General features: G+C 35.1%; 1 long non-coding RNA gene across 1 annotated transcript; it reads right to left on the reverse strand.

The window, feature by feature from the left end:
* Nucleotides 1-2,275: 2,275 nt before the first annotated feature.
* Nucleotides 2,276-15,851, reverse strand: LOC128233762 (uncharacterized). The gene is made up of 6 exons (XR_008260773.1): nucleotides 15,822-15,851; nucleotides 8,875-8,969; nucleotides 8,340-8,423; nucleotides 5,214-5,321; nucleotides 4,319-4,362; nucleotides 2,276-3,620 (listed from the first exon to the last, which is right to left on the reverse strand). It is a non-coding gene; the product is annotated as an uncharacterized LOC128233762 (long non-coding RNA).
* Nucleotides 15,852-27,165: the final 11,314 nt, after the last annotated feature.

Here is a 27,165-nt window from a genome sequence, read left to right on the forward strand (position 1 = left end):
ATTGGGGCATTTCCTCGTTTGGCTAAGTTGAGAGGGCAGTCTCGATCCCTACCCACCACGTTTTGTGCCGCGTGGACGACCTTTAATGACTCCTTCCCGAGATCTAAAAAGGATCAAGAAATGTGTCTATTTCCTCGTTTTATTATGAGATGAAACACTTCGAAGTCAACAGTAAAAGTGACTCGAGCGAGGAAAGACACAACTTTTTAGAGAATTGCCAAAACTATCATCATCCAATGACAAAGGATGTTACAAAAAGTCATGCCAATACATGGCCAATGAAATTGAGACAATTAATCCAGACGCAGGGGACACTAGGGGCTGGGCCCTAAAAATGTCATTGTCTGACTTAATCTCAATTATCAGTTAAGCCGGGCATTCTGTTTATATTACAATCTAAAGTTTCGCAACAATCTTTAGCGTAGTGATAGGTTGTCAAGAAAAATAATTCCACAGACTAATTGATAATAAAAATGCTATACGCTGTGTATACTATAATATAAAGTTTGACAACTATGTTTGGATAGAGTAATAAATGTCATGAAATAATTTGGCTATCAAAATTCACTTTACTGGGCAGTTGCCTAATTCCGGATTTGCCTAAATATTCGGAAATCGTTTAAAAAGCGTTTCGGCGACCATGATCAATATAGAATGATCACAGTCTACGCAACTAACCTCCATAGCAACAGAAACAACACAAAAGTGCAGCTATTCGAGTATAACCCCAAAATAAATACCTCTAAACTTTCGCTTTCCTAAATGTCAATATTAAGTCACGCGGGGGATGACGTCACACAGCGCGAGCTTTTATATTGAGGTTCGACATGGTTATCTTTAAACACTAGACCTACTATACGATGTTTATGACTTATCGTCAATCACGAAATACAAAAAAAAATCATAAAAAGTAAATAAATTGACGATATCATTGTTTTGTGTTGTGCAGCATTTGATATGAAAATGAAGCAAAAATGAACCAGATTCGTACTTTCAAAATTATGCAAATTCGGACAAATTAGTAGTTCGGATACGCCGAAAATACACATACAAATACTTCAGAGAAGTATAAAATTTATATACAGGTTAAACATTTAATACATGATGTTTATTTATGTAGCATTTAAATATTTGTATTGACTTAATAATGTTTACTTTGTTCTTTGAAAAATCCGAATATTTAGGCACTGAATGCAGGTTTTTGGACGTCGTTTATGCCCTTATTTAGTACTGAATATTATATTATAATTAATTGTTTTTTTCTTTTATTCTTTTTCCATTTTGGTTGATTTAGTACCCAACATTTCTCTATTAAAATTTCATGCACTTATGTTCAGTAATTATGACAATATTTTAAGAAAACTTCAAAATTGATCCGGAATTAGGCAACTGCCCAGTAAGCACCAGGAATGTGTTTCTAACAGACAAAATATTCTAAAATTATGAAACATGAAAAGTATTAATGACATTTCGTAAAACTTCATTACACAAAAGTACTCGAAATTTTACAGCATAACACTTCCATCCGGACTCGTCAGTTAATTTCCACCATGCGGAGCCATTCATGTATCTTAGTTCTGGTCCATAAACGAAATTCAATCCACCAGTGTTAAGCAATGTTGAGGCTCTTTGCTACTTGAAATATTTTTTGTCTTCGGCGAGTAGGCTCTGGCTGCCTTCAAATGGATGGAACTTGGAAAGGGTGTTTAAATGTATTTGTGAAATGCTTTTATTATGTTGTTGTTGTTATTCATTGAATATATGATCAGACCATACTTTTTGCATTTTTGATGCATGAAAAATGCCTAATTTAGCGACGCCGACGGTTATCAATCCAGCGAATTCGTACGGTACTACAGAACAGAAATGTTGTCGGTGCGTTTATAGGTCAAGCTGGTAAAATCTTTCTCACTGTTTCTTTTCTAAAAAATAACACCTCTGCATATTGTAACTTATATGGAAGTAAAACAGATAGTCATACTAACTGCCCTTAATTTCAATGGCTATTTCAGCGTGTGATAACGACTGCGTTGAAAAAAACTGAATCACCCAGTGTGTTACATGGGATTAATACTGTAATGTAATGCGAACAACGCATCATCTTGTGGAACTAAAATGACTCCTTTGCACTTTAAGGATGTGACACAGATATCTGTTTGCATATACATCAAGGATAATGTCAGCAAGTCAGTAAAGTTTTCAGAAGTATTTTATTGGTCCGATTGTAATACTGTAATAGTTAAGTATCAATTAACAGAAACTTCAGATGGATGGATATATTTATATAGCTGATCATTACAAGACAGGTATTAAATACGAATATATCAATACTAAGTAATCAGTATAATGTAGACAAATGGATACAAATACATAACAAAAGAACCTCGGATACATAACATGCTCGGATATGTGAAATAAGAACATAATTATCAATAGCCGGAAATTAGATAATTTTTAGCTCCAAAGAGCAGAATTCATACTTCTATTTATATGATAAAATATGTTAAAAGTCCACTTTACACAACAATCACTATTAAAGCTATTAAAGTCTAAACTTGATTGTCAGACTTTCCCCTGTTAGTTAAAATAACTTACAAGGCATATCTTATTTCAACATTGAACCTTGATCTTGCCAAGGTCAACAAGAGCGCCATGAAGAGAACACCAGCGCTCGTCTGTTTTTTTCTCCTTCGAAAATGAGGCATAACTCAATACAAACTAAAGCCAGAGTTATGCCCCTTGATGTACACATGCATATTGTCCCTGGCAACATCTTAGCCAAGTTTTATTTAAATATGAAGTGATTTAGTTACTGTCCTAGGTAAAAGACTGCATGATGCCCACAGCCCTGACAGGTGCCAAGGCATATCACAATACCAAGATACTTTTTTCTGAAAAATTTTCTTTTACAAAAATTAATGCATATCAAATTTCAGTAATAAACAAATCTTCATTCATTGGCTCAAGATACAATTCAACCAAACAAATACTTAACGTTTTGATAGCAAACAGAAGAAAGTTAATACATTTTTGTTTGACATGTTCATACATGATGATATTTAATTTGCATTTCATCAATTTATCCAACAACACGAAAAACATCACATCACTGAGAAGTGACAGAAGCATTCAATACAAAACAATACCACACACCATTATTTACCATGGAACAAAAAAACAATTGAATACACTGCAGTGTAAATGACCACAAACATCATGGACAATTCTAGCAAAATCACCTCCAATTGAGGACAAGTTATTACCATATTCAATTTCAAATTTTTAATTGTAAAAAAATAAATAAAAATAGAACAATATCGAAAGAAAATGTCAATCACTGATAGTATTCAGATATAAAGCTTAAATCAAAATGCAATCTAGTCTATTCTATAATTTAAAGTATCTATTTGTTTAATTGTTTGCTTTTTGCCTTGTTCTAATGTACCCTTTCACCACTGTCCTTGATCGCCTGGCAAGAATTGGATATTTCTTTATAAGTTCAAGACATTCTAACTTATATTTGGTGGAGTATTAAGCTTAAAACACTTTTTAAGGCCATTTTCTACCACGTCTTCTTCAGCCTAGCTCCAAGGTGTTCTGACTGTGGCTGTTCGTTTTTCCTAAAACACAGAAATACAGGCTATTTTATAGACAAAAAAAAAATCACTATATTTTCATCTATTTTGAGCACTAAAATATGAAAGTGTGTTCTTGATAGTCCTCTATAGGACAAATAACCATAAAACATATAATCCTACATTAAAACATGTTTTATCAATTGAAGTTGTCTAGGAATTAGCAACAGTGCCTCTGCAAGTCAATATATAAATATGACCTGTATTCAAGATGATGTGTTTTCACTGATAACCTTTATATTATTTGATTTTTGATTTTGTACAATAAAATGGGCACGGTAAGCAAACTCATTTTTCTGTAGCACTGACCTGAGCAACATGTCTTACAGTGCTATATAATATACATTGTTGTCCATGTTAAACATGTTTGACTTCAGGATTTTATTTGATATGTAGAAATTCAATTCAAGGCCTTTCTGTTAAATACAATTAGATATTTTCACTGTAACTTTTTACACTGATCAGTAACATGACACACATTCTGGCTAATTTAAACACTGAATAGTTTTTTTTAAGATTACAAATATGGTTGTTACACAAAATTAATTGTACACTAAGGAAGACAACAGAAAAGCCTGATCACAAAAGTGCACTTACTCCTTTACAGAAACAACACTTTTTAAATCAAATTTGCTTTAAGAATAGAAATTTCTAATTGTTACAAATTTCAATATGATTCTTACATGGTTTGTGCCAATCCTAGCATTTACGACTGCTTCGAGTTGACCTATGAAGACAAAAACATATTATAAACGCAAATAGGTCTGCTATGTTTCTTAACGCTAACAATTAATGCTATTTATAATAATGAAACAGGTGTCTCTCGACAAGTATTATTTGAATGAAATTGATGTACATTAACAAAACCTCTTTCTGAGGACTTTTCTAAAAATATCACCTCCAATGGAGGCCAGTTACTTTTATTAGACACCATGCCTGTATTGAGATCTCAGGAATTTCAAATTTCCTTGATGCCTATTATTTAAAATGCAGTACTGGTTATGAAATATTGAAGGTGTAGTGTTTTCAATACAGGAGATAATTTATCTCAAACACACACACACCAACCTCGATTTAGGGAGACAATTTATCTCTACACAACTAGGCTAAAAGAGACATGTTGCAACAAAATGACATAGTATTTTGTCTTTTGAACCTCTGGTATTTTGATTCTGAAATTTTTTATTCAGCTTTACTGATTGTAAGCACATACAGGTACATATATTAAACATTTCGGTTAATGATAATGTTATTTACATACAATGATGTACAATTAAGATTGTGAAATGACCTTCAACCTACGACTAGAATGATGTCAAACTGATTTTAATATCTCTGGTGGTTTGAATTTCTTATTTGTTAAGCAAATTTCTACATGTAATCATCACCTCAAAAGACAATGAATTTGGTCGAACACCCATTGATGTCCAAATGAAGACACTTCATTCCAATCACTTTGAACCCATTATGAAAACTACATTCCAAGACTAATTCTTTTACAACAAGGGCAAATCTATACATGAAAACATCAAATATCAGGCACCCGTTCATCTTATATTATAAAAACAATAAGTGTACCTATTTCAGTCCCTGGTTGATCAACGGAGGCATCAACATTATCAACATCCACATCATCAGCATCCACATCATCAGTATCAACAGTATAAACATCATGGCACTGTCCAGCTGCAATACAGAAACATCACATCACTGAAAAGTGACATAAGCATCAAAAACAGAACAAGATTATACATTATGGTATTTACCATAGAAGAAAAACTACTGAATACAGTGCAGTGTGAATGACCTCCAACTGAGGACAAGTTATTACCCTTGGACAACACATAAAATTTCATAAATATCTCTTGTTTCAAATAGCATCCTACTCTAGGCACTTCAAACAATTTAGTCTTTTAGACAGGAGGCACGTTTAAAGAAAGTATTTTAAAGAAAACCCACTGACAACCAATATACAAAAACTTCTGCAACTTCTAGTTAAGAAACAAGGGCTGTTATAAGACAGCGCGCTTGACTACGCCGCTTTGACTTAGAAGTGAAAACAATAGCAATGTTATATGTGCCTGTCAAACACAATAAAACAACCAAATTAAAAAAGTGAACAAGAAGTGGGATGTGACAAAACCAGGTTTTTAATGATTGGCAGAAGAGATTCAGTTTCAAGTGCTTTCTTTTATCTTTAGTAGCAGTGACCTTGATGCCATGGGCCCCAAACACAATCCCATGGAAGTCCTCCATAAACTCTTCCTACATATTAAGTTTGGTCACAGTATGTCAAACATAACTGAAACAGTAATCTATTTTAGTAACAGTGACTTTGACCCAAGAGGGCCGAAAGGCAATCCATCAAAGCTCTGCATATTGTCCTATATTCCAAGTTTGGTCACACTATGTCAACCCTTACTAGAGATATTCAGTACCGGTACTTAGCATATTTCTATTTTTAGTAGCAGTGACCTTGATTCCATGGGCCCCAAACACAATCCAATGGAAGTCCTCCATAAACTCTTCCTACATATTAAGTTTGGTCAAAGTATGTCAACCATAACTGAAACAGTAATCTATTTTTAGTAACAGTGACTTTGACCCAAGGGTGCCGAAAGGCAATCCATGAAAGCTCTGCATAAACTTGTCCTATGTACCAAGTTTGGTCACACTATGGCAACCCTTACTTGAGATATTCAGTACTAAGCATATTTTTATTTTTAGTAGCAGTGACCTTGATTCGATTGGCCCCAAACAAAATCCAATGGAAGTCCTCTATAAACTCTTCCTACATATTAAGTTTGGTCAAAGTATGTCAACCATAACTGTTTCTACATTTTCCTGTGCTACAGAAGTTCATTACTTTTATTTGGATTGGTTTTTCTTACTGCTTAAAGACCGACTGAATTAGTTTCAGTAAGTTATCTGTCCTCTGACGGTACCTTCACCATTTTTACTTTCCTGGGCTCTGTTAAGGTAGTGCGTGGATTCCCTGTGGGCCACTCACATTTTTTCATATAGGTTTTCCAATTTAAAAACTTGATTATTGTACCTGAGATGTTAAATTTCTCTGCTTTTGATAGTTAGAAATAAATTACTTGGAGTTTATTTTTTTATACTGTGTTTGTCAATTTTTGACACTCGACAGAATTGTTTCAAACTTACAGCCTAAAGTTGCATTATGGCTTGCCTGAGCAGCTAGGTATATCTAAGGCATTTATTAGTTTCATAGTTATTTTGGTTTTTACAGTGTTATTTCCATTTGAATTTAATTAATGAACTTGAATTCTTGAATAGATTGTATAAAAAAATGCAAACATACCCAACCTCCCTGCCTTTGCCCTGTGTCGAACCTGAGGGTTCTTGTAACCGCCCGTGCGGCTTACTACCACTTGTTGAGGTTCGGTTACACAGTAATCTATTTTTAGTAACAGTGACATTGACCCTAGGGTGGCGAAGTCAATCCATGAAAGCTCTGCATAAACTTGTCCTATATACCAAGTTTGGTCACACTATGTCAACCTTTACTTGAGTTATTCAGTATAAGCATATTTCTAATTTTAGCAACAGTGACACTGACCTAGACCATAACTCTAGGGGCCCAAAACACAATCTCAGAAAAGGTCTCTATAAACTCTTCCTATATACCAAGTTTGGTCTATTTATTTCAAACCTAGCTAAAATTATTACATTCATAAGGTGACTTTGACGCTGCCTCACACCAGCCGCCCAAACAATGACGCAAGTCGACATTCAAATAACTGGTTTTCCCTTTATGAAAATGTGGTTAAGAATATATATAAAAATGTGCCTTTCAAAGGATATAAAAAGAAAAATTGAAAAAAAAATCATTCCCATAATTTGTATTAAGGGTTAAAATGGAGTTATGTTCCTTGTTCTAAGATGATCGTCAATTATTATGCAAAGTATTAAGGGCATTGAATGAAGGGTATAGACGTTTTTTTTTATTAAAATCCCAACTTGCCCTACAACTTTAACCTGCCCTTTATTTTTAACCTGCCCTAAAACTTTAACCTAAGTCAATCAGGGGCCATAACTTGTATTAAGGATAATATGGAGTTATGTAACCTCATTGTGTGATGGTCCTAAACAATTGTGTGAAGTATTAAGTCAATTGGATGAAGGGTATTGGACTAATAAGTGAAAATCCCAACTTGTCCTAAAACTTTAACCTGCCCTTAAAGTTTAACCCAAGTCAATCAGGGGCCATAACTTGTATTAAAGATAATATGGAGTTATGTAACCTCAAAGGAGTGATGGTCCTGAACAGCTGTGTGAAGTATTAAGTCAATTGAACAAAGGGTATAGAAGTTATTAATAAATATCCCAACCTGTCCTAAATCTTTAACCGAAGTTCAATAGTCAATCAGGGGTCATAATTTGTAAAAAGGATAATATGGAGTAATCTAACTTCATTGTTTGATGGTCATGAACAACTATGTTAAGTATTAAGTTAATTGAATGAATGTATTGGACTTCTAAGTGAAAATTCCAACTTGCCCTAAATTGCAATTTCTAACCGGACGCTGACGCTGGGGTGAGTAGTATAGCTCTCCTAATTCTTCGAATAATCGAGCTAAAAACTATATTCCAAGGCTTATCATAAAACATTTTTTTTTTGCAATTTTGCTCAAATATCAGGCACAAATTCATCTCATATTATAAGAAAGATAAGTGTACCTATTTCAGTCCCTGGTTGATCAACAGAGGCATCCACATCATCAGCATCCACATCATCAGTATTCACATCATGGCACTGTCCAGCTGCAATACAAAAACATCACATCACTGAAAAGTGACAGAAGCATCAAAAACAAAACAAGACTATACATTATGGTATTTACCATGGAAGAAAAACTACTGAATACAGTGCAGTGTGAATGACCTCCAACTGAGGACAATTCTAGCACAAACACCTTCAATTGAGGACAAATTAATACCTTTGGACAACACATAAAACTATTTCGTAAGAGTCTCTAGTATCTAATTCCTTTAACTCTAGGCACTTCAAACAGTTCTGTCTCATAAGATAGGAGGGACCTCTACTGAAAGTATTTGATAGAAACCCCACTGAAGACCAATATCAAAACACTGCAACTTCTAGTTAAGAAAAAAACTATATTCCTCTAGGTTTATACTAGAACAAAAAATAATTGCAATTTTACTCCAATGACAGGCACCCATTCATCTTATATTATAAGAAAGATTAAAGTACCTATTTCAGCCCGGAGGCATCCACATTATCATCATCCACATCATCAGCATCCACATCATCAGTATCAACAGTATTCACATCATGGCACTGTCCAGCTGCAATACAAAAACATCACATCACTGAAAAGTTACAGAAGCATCAAAAACAGAACAAGAATATACATTATGGTATTTAACATGGAAGAAAAACTACTGAATACAGTGCAGTGTGAATGACCTCCAATTGAGGACAATTCTAGCACAAACACCTCCAATTGAGGACAAGTTATTACCTTTGACCAACACATATAAAACTATTTCTAAAATATCTCTGGTATAAAATTTCATTTAAGCTAGGCACCTCAACCAGTTTTGTCTCATAAAACTTGAGGCACGTTTACTGGAAGTTCTTTATAGCACACCCACTGACAACCAATATTATAACACTTTGCAACTCCTACTTAAGAAAAACACACCATATTTCAAGCGTATCATAGACAACAAAAATCTTCAATCACTTATGCTTTCTCAAACCAGGAGAAAATTCAATACAATTTAACAGAGCAACCTTGGAGTTTACCAATTGCACTGACGGCAAATAAAAACTTTCTAGTAATTTTAATTGAAAACAAAACATGTAAGTTATACCAAAGAATTACTCTTTATTTAAAATAAAAGTTGGGGCATAATGGGGAACAAGCATGCAAAGTTTCAAAGCCAGATGTCAATGGACTTTGAAAATATTTGAGGTGGTACGTAAACTTTAACGTAAATTCTAAGAAGAAAAAGGGGCATTATTTTCTCAAAATGCTTGATAAAGTTACCTCTTCCTGTGTACAGGTTGGGGGAATGATGGTGAACAAGCGTGCAAAGTTTCGAAGCCATATGTCAATGGACTTTGAAAATATTTGAGGTGGTACACAAACTTTAATATAAGTGGTTACTAGTGTTTGAAAATCGGACCCTTTTTGCTATCGATAATCGAATCGAATCGGATCAAGCATTTCGATTTACTATCGTACAATAATCGAAAGTTCATAATATCAGTAAACAATACATTCTTTATACATATTATCATCATGATCATTTAAGTGGTTAAACAGTAAGTGATTTGCAACAGTAATTAAATTTCCATAACCTTTTCTGTCTTTAATAACTTAACGAAAAAACATAAGAACACAACACATGCTTAATAATTGCACATTAATTGCAAAATGATGCACACCGCATCAAGTAGGTATTTATTTGTGAACCAGCTTAACATTCAATAAACTGTTATATTGAACTTTTCATTAGAAAATCTTCATTTCATAAAACTTTCACAAAAAAGTAAATTATTTAATTACAAACGATACAAAAAATGTTTTAAAAACAGAATGCATCGAGCCGGGATCACCGGTATTTGCAGGTAAGACCGGACCCACTATACCACAATAACAGGTTATTGAAGAAGGTTTTATGAAATATATAAACAAATAAAAACAATTTGTAATTTTGAGAGAGTTTGTAAGTTGTAAAGCAAAAGTGTTTACATTCACCGCATTTGTGTAAGAGAGTGACCTCCCATGTTAAAATGACTTCAACGAGAATTTACAAGAAACAAATATTGACATTAACTCGACTTTTACCTCAACAAAAAATACGTAGATACCGGAAGTAACATTAGAGACATCGATGGACAACCATTATCGATTGTCGCCGACAAAGCATTGTCAGCGACGATTTATCGATTGTACTCGATTATCGTTTCTTCACTAGTGGTTACGCCGACGCTGCTGCCGACGCTCGGGTGACTAGAATAGCTCTCCTTATTCTTTGAATAGTCAAGCTAAAAAATCATTGGTTAACACCTTATGCTGGGGCCTGAACTATAACTTTCTGCCAACAAAGTTATGTCCTGTTATACATGTAAAATAGGTGAGTATGTATTTTCCCAAATTCCGGACAATATTTTCCTTAGATTGTCCTATTTATGAAAAAACATTTGATAGAAATCAGGTAAGAATTGGCCAAGAAAAAAACTTTGTCTGCAATAAAATAATTAATTATGCCTCCACTAGAATATGTGAATGCAAATGTTTATATGGCACATCATCACTTACATTCATTTCTACTTTGATAATATTTATATTTTGCATTTTTTTTTAATTATGCTTCCTTGTTTTAAACAGTATTCTATTTTACAATCAATTATTGGTTACAATCAATTGATTAGATATTGGCTGTAATTGGAAAGCTGTTGCTATTTATATACTGTTCAACTGTTATATATAACAATAAGTCACTTTAAGTTGAATTTTATGTATTTTATCGGATATACATGATAAAGACTGATTTAGACTCTTAGATTGTTTTTTAAAAGAAACAAGAGCTGTCACAGTATGTGACGAATGCCCCCGAATGTGACATTGACCTACGAACAAGGTCAGTACATGAAAAGTTGATCTTGCCTTTACGTGTCAAATACATATGGCAAGTTATTTTAAATTGCCTCTGAACATAAAAAATACCACCCATACTTGACAACCCACACTGTTATGTCCTTATATTCAGAATTCCCTTGTGAATAAACACTAAGTGTATCTTTCACCTTAGAGGTAGGGACATGGGTCTTGCACACGACACGTAGTCTTCATATGTGGAACACATGTAGCAAGTGATTTTAAAATCTGTCCATACAAGGGAAAGTTACAGCCCGGACACGACAACCTATACTCTATGTCCTTATATGCAGCACTCCATTGTGAATAAACACTATGTGTGACCTTGACGTTTGAGGCAGGGACACGGGTCTTGCACGCGACGAGTCGTCTTGGTATGTGGAACACATGTGGCAAGTTATTTTAAAATCTGTCCATACAAGAGAAAGTTACAGCCCGGACACAACAACCCATACTCTATGTCCTTATATGCAGCACTCCATTGTGAATAAACACTAAGTGTGACCTTGACCTTTGAGGCAGGGACACGAGTCTTGCACGCGACACGTCGTCCTGGTATGTGGAACATATGTGGCAAGTTATTTTAAAATCTATCCATACAAGGGAAAGTTACAGCCCGGACATGACAACCTATACTCTATGTCCTGATATGCAGCACTCCATTGTAAATAAACACTAAGTGTGAACTTGACCTTTGAGGTAGGGACACGGGTCTTGCACGCGACACGTCGTCTTGGTATGTGGAACACATGTGGCACAAGTTATTTTAAAATCTTTCCATACAAGAGAAAGTTACAGCCCGGACATGACAACCTATACTCTATGTCCTTATATGCAGCACTCCATTGTGAATAAACACTAAGTGTGACCTTGACCTTTGAGGTAGGGACACGTCACACGGGTCTTGCACGCGACACGTCGTCTTGGTATGTGGAACACATGTGGCAAGTTATTTTAAAATCTGTCCATACAAGGGAAAGTTACAGCCCGGACACGACAACCTATACTCTATGTCCTTATATGCAGCACTCCATTGTGAATAAACACTAAGTGTGACCTTGACCTTTGAGGCAGGGACACGGGTCTTGCACGCGACACGTCTTCTTGGTATGTGGAACACATGTGGCAAGTTATTTTAAAATCTGTCCATACAAGAGAAAGTTACAGCCCGGACACGACAACCTATACTCTATGTCCTTATATGCAGCACTCCATTGTAAATAAACACTATGTGTGACCTTGACCTTTGAAGCAGGGACACGGGTCTTGCACGCGACACGTCGTCTTTGTATGTGGAACACATGTGGCAAGTTATTTTAAAATATGTCCATACAAGGGAAAGTTACAGCCCGGACATGACAACCTATACTCTATATCCTTATATGCAGCACTCCATTGTGAATAAACACTAAGTGTGACCTTGACCTTTGAGGTAGCGACACGGGTCTTGCACACGACACGTCGTCTTGGTATGTGGAAACACATTTGGCAAGTTATTATAAAATAAGTCCATACAAGGGAAAGTTACAGCCCGGACACGACAACCTATACTCTATGTCCTTATATGCAGCACTCCATTGTGATTAAACACTAAGTGTGACCTTGACCTTTGAGGTAGGGACACGGGTCTTGCACGCGATACGTCGTCTTGGTATGTGGAACACATGTGGCAAGTTATTTTAAAATCTGTCCATACAAGAGAAAGTTACAGCCCGGACACGACAACCTATACTCTATGTCCTTATATGCAGCACTCCATTGTGAATAAACACTAAGTGTGACCTTGACCTTTGAGGTAGGGACATGGGTCTTGCACGCGACACGTCGTCTTGGTATGTGGAACACATGTGGTAAGTTATTTTAAAATCTGTCCATACAAGGGAAAGTTACAGCCCGGACACGACAAACAATACTCTATGTCCTTATATGCAGCACTCCATTGTGAATAAACACTAAGTGTGACCTTGACCTTTGAGGTAGGGACACGGGTCTTGCACGCGACACGTCGTCTTGGTATGTGGAACACATGTGGCAAGTTATTTTAAAATCTGTCCATACAAGAGAAAGTTACAGCCCGGACACGACAACCTATACTCTATGTCCTTATATGCAGCACTCCATTGTGAATAAACACTAAGTGTGACCTTGACCTTTGAGGTAGGGACACGGGTCTTGCACGCCACACATCGTCTTGGTATGTGGAACACATGTGGCACAAGTTATTTTTAAATCTGTCCATACAAGAGAAAGTTACAGAGCCGGACGGACGGATGGACGGACAGACGGTGCGATTTTAATATGCCCACCTTCGGGGGCATAATAAAAAATATACATTTTATCATATCTTGCTTTCAACCGGCTAGTGGTAACATTCAATCGTATTTGGAGTTTTTTTATAAAGATGAAAATAAACAAAATGTACGCTGTTTAATATATTGTTTTGGACTTCTGCTACATTAACAATAAATCTGACTGCAAAACAACAATGTATCTTAAAAATAAGTGTTTAACATCACATCAGTTCACATACAACTTCTGAGCATAAGCGACAGTAAATTTTGGACATATAGATCTATATTATTTTTGATTTTGATTGTTTTAATTCCTAATGACCACACTTGACTTAAACATTAACATTAGAAAGTTAAGGTTAGTCACTGTACCCTAAACAGAATAATTTTGCTTTCACAGTCACCTTAACATAAAAAAACATAATCGGGTCACGATTCTTTGTCGGTAGGGTTTGGTTGTCTTGAAAACCTATTCAAATCATATTGTAGTTTATTTTTCAGAGGGCTACAAGTTTGCTAACAGAAGTCGTACCAACACAAACTCGCACCAATACGAGTCGTGCAATATACGGACAGGTCGCCCCACATATGTATTATATAGGCGGTATGGGTAGATTCATATAAGTAGCTTGTCATATAGACTTTATATTAATTTACCATCATAAATTCTTAATCAATAAAATACCTTTAAAAAAGATATCCAATAAATATTGTAAAATTTGACAGAAATAATATGCACTACCGTATATAATCCATATGCGGGGCGACTTCTCTATATATATGGTGAGACTTCATAGTAGTACTAGTTTGTGTTGGTACGATGGCTCTTGTAATCACGTGTTTGATGAAGTTCATGCATGGTTGTTAGCTACAAGCATGATTGTATGCTAGTCTAAAAAAATAGACGTGTTATACAGGATTCTTCCAATACCTAACGTCTAAACGGGTTTGTGCAAAAAACAGGGGTTTTTTGAAACGTATTGAAATTTTATTTCGAGAAGAATTTTATGTTTGAAATAGGTAATAAAGGTTTATATTTATATTTTACCATGTAAGTGCAAATATATTTTGCACAAAAAAAGCATTAAATTGCAATAAAACGAAACTGACTAACACAGACTACAATTATGCCTGTGTTTTTATTTTCCAGGTGCCCCGGCAGGGCCGGGTGATCGCGATGGTTTAGTCATAACGCCAAATTTAGCGGAGATTGGGCCTTATATAGAGACTGTGGGGTGCGGGGGCATTTGGCCGGCGTTTAACAATCAATTAGTCCCCGCAAGGCGGGGATTTTACCCGGGGTTTACCCGGCTATTCCCTTGGACCTGGGGGGGGGGGACCGTGGTTACAATTGGCTGGTGCATAAGTGTTTCATGAAACCAGTCATCGCTATTAAGACTTTTGGATGAACAAGCCTGAATTCTTAAACTTTTGCTTGGCATCAATTTTTTTAACAAGCCCTGCTATATAAAATTCAGGATTTTAACAAGCCCGGAAGACATTTTTCCAATGCAGGGGTTGCTAATTCATATTGATCTGTCAACAAAGCATCACCAATTTAAACTACCTAGAAGGTGCCCTTTATGTTTCCACTCAATAAACTTAGCGCTGGGCTCTGTCATTCTTGGCTAGGAAAACAACAGGTGGGACATGGACGCTTAGAGTCGCCAAATAAAAACCGTCTCTGAAGACTGAAGCCAACATTCATCAACGTACAATTATTTGGACTAAGATGTATACTAAGCATAATGCTTTAATTCACTGCTTTTGTAGATACATAAGCTTTAATAAATTAAACCATTCAAAAATAACAACTGGCGAATAGCTGGTGTTTAAACATAACAGCTGACCAACTTAAATCTTGTTTTGTTCATTTTTACAAGGATACACTGAATGTCTCCGAAAACTCGTCGTGTTGATGTATATAATAATTCTTTAAATTAGCATAAAAAATAAAATAAAATTCTATTTCAAAGAAAAGTATATAGTTCCTTATATAAACAGCTAATGGGCACATCATAATTGTAGAAACCATCACTGTATCTTCATTTTAATGAAATTTTCCGTTTCCGGGTCAGACATCGCGAAAACATATGACACTCTCAAAAATCAATCGAAGTAAACAACGTCTGGTCATGACCGTATCATACTGATAAGATAACACCTTTAAACATATATTTTACGATAAAGTATTGTTATAAAGTAAATTAACAATTGAAAAAAGATGTTTCACTCACTTGATGATGCGCGTAACACCGCCAATCGAGACCACTGGAGTGCGGTGCGGGTTGATACAGGAATCCAGTGGATTTCACGTGAAATCCACTCAGAACTCATTTATTTTAATTAATAATTATTTTTTATTGTATACGTATTGGAAAGTGCCTCATAAAGATTTAAATTTCAAATTTTATTGAAATTGGTCAAAAAATGAAGAAGCTAGAGCAATTTTTCGATTTTTTTCGAAAATAGATCGGAAATCGAGGTGAACTCCAGATTTCGAGAAGTGAAATCCACTCATAACTCATTTATTTTAATTAATAGTTTTTCTTTTTTATATACATATTGGACAGTGCCTCATAAAGAGTTTATATTTCAAATTTAATTGAAATTGGTCAAAAAATGAAGAAGTAAAAGCAATTTTTCGAAAATAGATCGGAAATCGAGTTGAAATCCAGTTTTCGAGAAGTGAAATCCACTCATAACTCAGTTATATCAATTAGTAATTTTTATTTTTTGTATACATTTTGGAAAGTGCCTCATAAAGGGTTTATATTTCAAATTTTATTGAAATATATCAAGAAATGAAGAAGTTAGGGCAATTTTGAAATGCACTTTTTGAGACGTGAAATCCACTCATAACTCATTTATTTTTAACAAATTAATGTTTTGGTTAAACAAATAATTGAATAGGCTTCATAATAGGTTTTTATTTCAAATTTTATCCAAATTGATCAAAAAATAAGAAACATTGTCAACTTTGGAGAAATCCGCTGAAGCGAAAGGGCCTATAGTGTTATATAGGGAAAATATGGTTAAACAGTGTTCACGACTTAGTCTTTTAACAGATCAACTTACTTCCTATATATATGTTAGTATAATTCCTGCCCTTGAAGGTGATGGTTTTGTATTATTTGTATGATTTTTACATTTTGGTCCTTTTTAAGGGTTTTGTTGGTCATTAAAATTTACATTGAAATAAGAAGGAGCTTAAAAATGTTTTGCTGTGTAAAATTATTTTAGACATCCGATCGCCTAGCTTCCAACGGATTACGATGCAGAATTGTTTTCTCTTTCAAATGCACTTTAAATATCTATTGGTCCTTTTTGAACATTTATGTAAAATTTGTAGAAAATCGATGCCCAGAAATTGTGTATTCAACTGTACGATAATGGTTTTATGGCCCACCCCGCGGCGTATTCACAGCAGGATAGTAATAATCCATCGGCAAGGTTATGACACTGGGTATGACATGTGCTGCGAAGTTTGTCATTTATAGCAATGAAATTATTCCATAACTAATTCGGATATTTTTTCCTTTTATCATTATTATATAATTGAAATTATATATGATACTCGATTATTCATTTACATTACTAGTTAAGAAATGTCATATATATTGTTTTTGTGTAAAAAAAGAAAGAAATATATTAAGCAAAAATTATTCCCATTTTTAATCGCAAACACTATTACAGACAGTTAAAACGTAACACTTTTTCTTATAAAATATTTATGTTTCAAGTTTCATTGGCAATTTTGGAAATACATATGGGCTATGAAACATAATAAATAAGGGTATTCAAAGATAATAATTTACATATCTACATCGAGTCATCATATGATCATTAGTAATGCTTAAGTTCTAATTCTTTAGACATTTTGGTCTACCACTGGAGTGTGACCAAAATAGAGGCAAAAAATGGAAATTTACGGACGGTCACGCACTTCCCATACACTTGACCCTTCTGACCTCCAACTGAGGACAGTCCATTTTTATGATTTTTTTTTGTTTCAAGTCATAAAACAAACTTTGAGACTACCTTAAAAAAATGCCGAATGAGACCGTCCTCAGTTGGCGGTAATGGTCTCAATCGTTGCTGTTATTTCTAAGGATTGTCCTCAAACCCACTCACTCACTCACTCACTCACTCACTCACTCACTCACTCACTCACTCACTCACTCACTCACTCACTCACTCACTCACTCACTCACTCACTCACTCACTCACTCACTCACTCACTCACTCACTCACTCACTCACTCACTCACTCACTCACTCACTCACTCACTCACTCACTCACTCACTCACTCACTCACTCACTCACTCACTCACTCACTCACTCACTCACTCACTCACTCACTCACTCACTCACTCACTCACTCACTCACTCACTCACTCACTCACTCACTCACTCACTCACTCACTCACTCACTCACTCACTCACTCACTCACTCACTCACTCACTCACTCACTCACTCACTCACTCACTCACTCACTCACTCACTCACTCACTCACTCACTCACTCACTCACTCACTCACTCACTCACTCACTCACTCACTCACTCACTCACTCACTCACTCACTCACTCACTCACTCACTCACTCACTCACTCACTCACTCACTCACTCACTCACTCACTCACTCACTCACTCACTCACTCACTCACTCACTCACACACTCACTCACTCACTCACTCACTCACTCACTCACTCACACCACTCTTTTGCACTAGCTCGAAAGTGTCATCGGCTCATTTTATATACAGTAGAAACTCACTAAACCGGACAAGGTTCAGACTGGCCAAAGTTTCTGGTTTAGTGAGGATTTCGGTTTAGTGAGGACATAACATAATTAAACATTTCTGCGTTTTTATAATCATCTTTTTTCCAAGTCTTAAAATAAAACAACTCTCAAAAATGACCACTTCGTCACCAATCAAAGTTCTTGATTTGAGTAACAAATAAACAAATTATCCGATTATCTGTAATTTAATGCTTGTTAAGTATGTTTATTAGTTTAATTAACGCACCGCTCTAATTTGATTTAATCATAGAATTCTTTAGATAAAACAACCCTCCAAAATGATCATTTAATAACCGTTTCTAGTTCTTTATTTTCTGCAACAAACAAATTAATGTTTCAATCAATTTTCTTTTCACAAGTTTGAATATCGTGCGGCAGTCAATCCACAGCGCAATCATCCATTCGGAACTCCTCGGCCATTTTTTCGAAAACAACCTCGGATGTATTTAGACGATTTACATTCTAAAAAAGAGGTACGTTTAAGTCAGCTGCAAGTAGATCGCGTAGTAATTTATTTAGCAGTTAAATTTTTTGTCTTAACTCTTTGGAATCTTAATTATGTTTGCAATAATAAACTTCACTGGTAATCAATTTAAACTTAGATCAATAAATACAACTTTAAAACACTAAATTTAATTAACGATATAATTTTAAAACCCCGAACTACTTCAACTGATGTACCGGCATACATCCGAGGTTGTTTTTCGAAAAAAATGGCCGAGGAGTTCCGTATGCGCAATCATCATTATCGATTATCGAGTTAACACAACATCACAGGTGCAATATTTAACGACGCACCGGCTGTCAAAACAAAGTGACACGCGTTTCGCGAATTCCTAATACACAAAATCATTTTGACATGTTGGAACAAATATATGTCCGGTTCTGTGAGGTAAAATTATGTTGACAACTAACAAATTTTCCCGATTTTTATGTCCGATATCCGGATTTCCGGGGTTCCAGTTTTGTAGGGATTTTTTTGAATTGAAAATAGAAGAGGAAAACCGGGACTCTGAAAAAAGTCCGGTATCCCGAGGATTCCGGTTTTGTGGAGTTCCGGTTTAGTGAGTTTCTATATATTGTTATTCAATCGGGTCTAAAGGTATGTTGTATAAGGAACAGGTTGCTGTTGTTATGCGCATACGGAAATAAAACACATTTACATAACCAGCCTTATCCTTGGAAGTTGTTTCGCTTAAGAGCTGAGCTGAGAAATTCATTAGTAAAATTGACTATTGCTATGTTTGCCTGATCGTTCCTGGGTCACATAAAATAAGTACCAACGCCTTTTCCTTAAAGACACGTCTTCATCGCATCAGTGTTTATGCGTTTTATAAAAACAAAATGCAAACAAAACCGATCTTTGGTGATTATTTATCAACACAACCATGACCATTGTTCTATCTGAAAATTGCAGATGAGTAATTATACAAAGCAATAATTGCTGCAAAATAGCAAACACATTCAGTTATATCCAGTCAGATTTTAAGTGTTGTATGGAGTGTTTATTGCATGAATACATTATACAACGTTTTTAGCAAAAACAAACAGTGAATGGAGAAAAGTACGTGTACATGTACATTGAAATTTTTCAAGAGTATAAACAAACAGGAAAGATGTAACATCCTGCGACAATTGAATAAATGTTAGTAACATTAACAGTAAACATTCGTAGGCATTATCATAAATATAAAAAGACGTTTAATTTAATAAAGAGTGTCTACGCTGAGTAGCAAAGAAAATAAATTTTGACAAATTGTATATTGTTGTTCTATGATTACTATTCATAATATTTTCAAATTTGTTAATATTAGGCCAGTGACAGTAGTATGGTTTAAAAAATTTAACTCTTAGGTCTCTATATTTTGGGCAGACAAGTAGAAAATAATATTCTGATTCTATCTGATTCATGTTGCATAGTGTACATACTCGGTCATTTAATGGCGTGTTGGTATACCTGCCAATCTCAATACCCAATCTGTGAGAGGAAATTCTAAATCTTGCTAAAGCATCTCGGAATTTGTATTCATGAATTACATCTAAATATTTTTCTCGTATAAAAGTGTGCTTAAAAATAGCATACGTTCTTAGTCTAGGCGAATTATTTATCTCAGAATACCAGCTTTGGCAATACGTATCCATTATTCTCCTCTTAATTACTTCTAGTGTGTAAATATCTATAGACTCATTTATCAAAATATCGGAGAAGCCGTACTCGTTCAAAATAGTTTTAACTTGAGAAGCCCAATTTTTATTTTTGTATGTCTTATTGTCGAAATCGTCTCTTCGTAGAAGCTTATATGTGCGTTTAACGAGACTGTTGTCCTTAAGTGAAATAACCTTATTCCAATATTTAGTTAAATTAACTTTTCTGTAAATAGAAAGAGGAACCCTTCCTAATTCACCGTACAAAGCACTGAGATTCGTCGATTTTTTAGCTCCCAAAATATAACGCAAAAACCTCACATGAATCATTTCTATATCCGTTGCGGGATTCATTCCCCATATTTCCGAGCAAAAATTCAGAATAGAGCCTACTAAAACATCAAACAATTTTACTTTTTGATGAATAGGTAATTCAACGGTATTAAATATCTGGTATAGCTTAATAAGAGAAAACGATGCGTGATCTGCAATCATTTTTTGAGACCTGTTGAAATTGCCGTTCTTAAAAAGGTTTATTCCCAAATATTTAAATGAATTAACGACTTCTATAGGTTCATTGTAGATATACAAGTTCACATGCGTGGCCCTCCCGTTTTCGAATATCATAGCTTTAGTTTTTGATACATTTATTTTTAGTCCCCAAGCGTTGCAGTAGGTTTCAACGTCGTGTAACATTTTTTAAGACTTTCAGGAGATTTAGCAAAGAGCACCATATCGTCGGCATAGAATAGAAGAAAAAGTTTGATATCTTCCAAAGTAATTATTCCGGGTAAATCTGAGTTAATATTGTTAATTAGGTCATTAATGAAAAACATTGCCAAAAGAGGCGAACTGGGATCCCCCTGTTTAACACCAAGTCCGGTCGTTTCAAAGAAGGGTGACAACGACGATTGGTATCTGACGCACGATTTGACTTAGTTATACATTGCTTGGTCGCTTACATTTTCAGTTAACAACTTCTGCCATAGAAAGGTGTGGTCAATTCGGTCAAAAAATTGCTGATAATCAATAAACACACAATATATTTTTTCCTTCTCACTCAGAGTCTTCATAATGATCGAATGTAGAATAAATATACAGTCTGAGATTGATTTGCCCTTTTGGAAACCAAATTGATTTTCTGTAAGTTTTTCATTTTGTACAGACCACTTGGTTAACCTGTTAAGTAGGATTTGCGAGTAAATCTTAGCTATTATGTTAATAAGGGTGATACCTCTATAGTTTTTAGCCTCGTTTGCATCTCCTTTTTTGAAAACGGGTGCAATTATACCCCTACCCCACAATGCAGGGTATTCATGATTAAGAAATATATGATTATACAATGATTTCATAAATGGAAGAATTATATCTATTAACGCTTTAAAGATTTCGGCTGGTATCTGATCAATGCCTGCACATTTATTATTATTTTGGGACATAATGGCGTTTCTTATTTCCGTTTCATTTATTTCCGTGTCGAGTAATACATCTCGAGCCGTGTTAGAACTGTTAGGGTCTGCGTATCTCGGAGTATTATTTGGATGCGAAACGCCGTCGCCGGCCAAGTTTTTGAAATGAGTATACAGGTCATCCAATGTTAAAGTATCCGCATGTACATTCGTTTTGCGAGATCTCCCTTTTATTTTTTTCCAGAACTGTCTTGGATTTTTTGACGCCAAGTTATTTATCTTTATACCTTCTTCTCTTCGAAATTTCATAAATGCCTTCTTTTTGGTTTTATTATATCTAGAGCGCGCTGCAATAAAGTTTGCTCTATTATCGTCAGTCTTATTTCTATTATATATATTCCTCCGACGCTTAAATTCTCGTTTGTCATCAAAACATTCCTTATTAAACCAATCTTTGTTTGATTGTTTATATGTACTTTTAGATTTTCCCACGGTCTTGCCAAATATCGTGTCCGCGGTAGTAAACAATAGATCAGAGAATTCATTTACTACGCTCTCTACCGGCTCAGTGTGCAATAACGCGGAAAGGTGCAATAATACGTCACTCTTACTCATGAGTTGACCTTGAAATAACGGGATCTTCTCATTGTCAAATATAATTTTGGACTCTCCCTTTTTAGTGGGGATCTCACTTGTAGTTGCATCGTTATCATCGTTTGTATTTATACTTAACGCGAAAGAAATACAGGCATGATCAGAAAACTCGTTAAATTCATTAACAGTGAATTTGTCAATAAAATCAAATGTATCGTATTTAAGTAGCAAATAGTCTACAACACTGGTACCCCTACTAGAGCAGAAGGTAAAATCGCCAACATTTTTATCATTACCTAGTCTGCCATTTGCTATTAGTAATCCTGTGGCCTGACACAAGTTAATCAAATTTCGCCCACTAAAGTCAATAACTTTGTCTTCACTGGCCCTATTTACCGAAATATCGTTAAATTCTCTAATAAAAGGTTGATTTTCATCTAAATATTTATCATATATAATAAAATCTATATTATCTGCGGTACGACTATTAAAATCGCCCGTGCAAAAAGTATAGCCAAGATTATCATATTTAACAATATCTGATTCTAAGGGTCAAAGAAATCAAATTCATTCAAATTATTTGCAGTAAACGATTTTGAATTACTTGGTGGTCTATATGCATGACATACATAAACATCATTATTGTGCATGAAGATAGAATGATCCAACTTTACCCAAATAAGTCCATTTTCATTTTTGTCAATCACTGAAATATAGTCCTTTAGAAAGCTTTTATAATACAACGAAATTCCACCACTATATCGTCCTGAACGTTTTGAGTTTTTACGTCCGAAAATATGCTCGCAACAGTAATCACTTATATCTAAATTGAGAGTGTTTGTTGATGATATCCAAGTCTCACTAAGAAAGATAATGTCATAACATTGGATTAACTTTATAAAATCACTATCAGCTAACTTGCGTTTTAGTCCATGAATGTTCCAGGATGCTATATTTATGGAATACTCCTGGTGACGTCCCTAGCGGTTTCCTTCGGGTTGTGGTGCATACGGGCGGCCGTTGATGTACAGCGTCTTACCGACGAACTTCACCTCCTTCCCGGCGTCCTTGGCAGCGCGCATGGCGTCGTAGAGCGGCTTCCTGGCGTCACGGACATCCTTGGGGAGTTGCGGACCGATCCCGATATTCCCGTCCTTAAGTTTTTGCTTAATAGTAGGGTCCAAAAAGGCGGAACGAACCCGCTCCCGATCCTGACCGTTATGAAATCTCGCAATGCATTTTTTGACATGATTTCGTATGTCAACTTAATTTTGAATCGACTAGCCCGACTTATACGGTATTCATTAGCTTTAACTTAGTTTAAAACTGTCTTATAATTTCTGAACTCTAAAAGTACATAAAAATATAAATACTAAACGAAGCATGTCAAGTTGTTGGAACGCCTTCGTTTTAAAATAAAACAAAACAACTAATCTTTTATTTATTTGAGTCCGACTAATGTAAGTACAGTGATATATTTCAATATTTCATAAAGTTAGTTTGAATATATATTTTACTATATATATATCTTTGTCCGCATTATTTTGTTCCATATTTTGAGTCTTCTTATTCTGTCCAAAGTTATTATTTTAAAGGAAGGCAGTACCTAGTTTCATGTCTTGCAAATGTTCATGTATAACTGTGTTTGAGTTCCCTCTTTTTTGACTCAAAATGTGCATTTGATTTCCAGTTATCAATACACAAACCAGATTCCAGCCAGTGACATTTAATTACCAATTAGAGGTGTCAACACTATATGAATTGTTTCCTTGCTGAACTCGTTTACAATAAGGTTAATTTGTACTATGGTTGTGGATGCATTCAATAAAGCATTATTATTGTATGTTGACAAAATGATTAGTTTTGGATTCCAGACTAAGAATAAACCTTGCTATTTTGGACTGGAATGAGATGTTGTATCTAAACATTTGAGAGGGATGTCCCATACAGAAAACAAGATTTAGTCGAAATAACAAAATGCCAATAAGGAACAAGAAAACGATAATTTCAAAGAAAATATCTGTTAAAGATGGCTTGGTCATCTTTATTTCAGCCTCTGATCAGCCCTGTTTGTTTACATTTCTCTTGTGTGTGCTAAAGATAGAACACTGACACAAGTACATAGCTGAGAGAATTTACAATAAGCCACTCCCCATTTACTCGCTGCCGAGGCAGCGAATGTTGCCCCTTTAACGTTTTTTTTTGTTTTAAATTCGTCTTTAACATCATTTTCCGCGGGAAAAAAGGCGCCGTGTTTTGCTGAAAAAAGTGCGCCTTTCTTTAATTGTTGAAAAAACTGCTCGTTTAATTTTTGATTTTTTTTTTAAATACATGTATTCAATGTTTTATTACAAATCACACGAAAGAAAAGTGTACTTTACCGACTTCGTTTTTGCGCAGTATCAAATAATCTAACCCCCATACCTGTTTCTTTTTCAATACGTATTGTATTAAAACGTTTAGCATGACGTTAATCGAACTATTATTTATGTTAATAAGCGCTTAGTTTTGAATAAACCACTGCTCAAAAATATATAAAAGTTATTGTTTATTTTTGTTAAATCTATAATTCAACATTGTTTTCTTCTGTTGAATTCCGAAAAGTAAACATTATTAAATCATTAAAGCACTGATTATAAATGAACTATATAGTTAAAGTGACACGCTACATAAAAATGTTTAACAGCATCAGTTTTGTCTTATAATCCTTTAACTTCTTACTCAATTATGCATTTATAGAAAGTATTAATTACTGACTACAAGATTTTAACCGCGTGTCTAATAACAGAAAGCGCAAAAATATTAAATGATTGGTGAATGCTAAAAGATTGACTATGGTCTACTCTAATCTCATAAGGTAAAATTACCATGTTTTATGCTCATTTCTTTCAAATTAAACTCGGTATTCTTCATAAGAACCATTGTTTTCGACAAGATTACTGCAGCCAAGCGGCGAATCACCTCTCTATCATGGAAGTCAAATAGACTAATTTTATTTGCATGAAGAATATAAGCTTTTTATTTATACATATATAGATATGAAGCTATATCCTACACTATTGTATAAATATTTTGATACCAGTATGCTATAATTTTAAACTGTACTATTGTTGTATATACATAATAATTATTATTTATGTTCAATGTCTATCAATGTTTGTATATATTATGAATATCTCCAGCTATGGGAGGAATAAAGACTTGAGTTGAGTTGAGTTGAGTTGGGAGAGTAAGAGTGCATCTTTAAATAGTTACTATAAGCTCATTTTGTTAAGGATGGTTATAGCTTACATACAAACACGCGCACAAACCGCAGGTACCACAAAGGCACGCACACAAGCAAACACGCGCGCGTACACACACACACACGCAAACACACACACACGCACACACACACACACACACACACACACTACGAAAAAATATTTGTTCCAAATGACGAAAATAATGATCTTAAAGTTAATGTTTTTAGTGCAGTAAAATGTTTAATTTTGTTAATCAACGTATTGTGTGTTTTAATCCATAACGAGTTATTCTGTTTTCCTGACCTTATCACGCAATCAAAGCTTCTTTTGGGTACAAGCAACTTCATGAAACAACTTCAAGCGATGCATTCAACAGTGTGTGTACACCACGTGATAAATTCCGTCATATATGCAACGTCGGGCGGCAAAAATTTGCTTAAAATGAAGACTTAAATCAAAGAAAACTTTTCATTTACAACACCATTTTAAATGCAACAAAGGGCAGTCTATGCCGCTTAAAGAGTCCCGCATTTGTTTTATTTCCGAAATTTGATGAGGTCCTTAGTTTCATCAAACACTTCGGCAAACCTGTTTCCAAAATAATGTTTTGACAGTGCTCCGTCAGACGGCCGTATTGTGAAAGGGTTTGTCGAAGTGATTTAAGAAACAAAACTCGCATTCAAACTCTAGTAAAAAACCGAAGGTGGGCCACTGTTAGCGGCGTAGACTGCGCTTTATTTTATTTAAAATGGTGAAGAAATAGTTAAGTTATCTTTGTTTAAAGTCTTTTTTTTTAAATCAAAATATTGCCTTCCGGCGTAGCATTTATGACGCAACGTATTACGTGGTATACACATACTGTTCAATGCCCATGATACAGAAGCCAACATAGCTACCTAATCCCGCACTCAAGGTCTCTGCCGTGCGTACAATGGCTGTGTACGCGTGCGTGCGTGTGTGTATGCGTGCGCAAGCGTGTGTGCATACATGCCTGCGTGTGGGAGCGTGCATGAGTGTGGGAGCATGTGCTTGCGTGTGCATGGATGTGTGTGTGTGCGTGTGTATGGGCGTGCGTATGGGTGTGTTGGTATGCGTGTGTGTGTGTGTGTGTGTGTGTGTGTGTGTGTGCGCGCGCGTGCGTGTGTGCGTGTGTGTGCGCGTGCGCGTGCGTGCATGTACGAGTATGTGGGCGTATACGTGCGTGCATGTGAGTGCATATGTGTGAACTATAACAACCCTTAATAAGACGAGATTATAGAAACAATTCAATGTGATCATTTATAATCAGTGCAAACACAACTACGATTTACCACAACTAATAATATTGTTTTAATATTCCTTTAAGAATGAATAAATATCGAAAACAAGGATTCTGAAGGAT

Source organism: Mya arenaria, chromosome 5, assembly GCF_026914265.1.
Source record: "Mya arenaria isolate MELC-2E11 chromosome 5, ASM2691426v1".
NCBI classification, from domain to species: Eukaryota; Metazoa; Mollusca; class Bivalvia; order Myida; family Myidae; genus Mya; species Mya arenaria.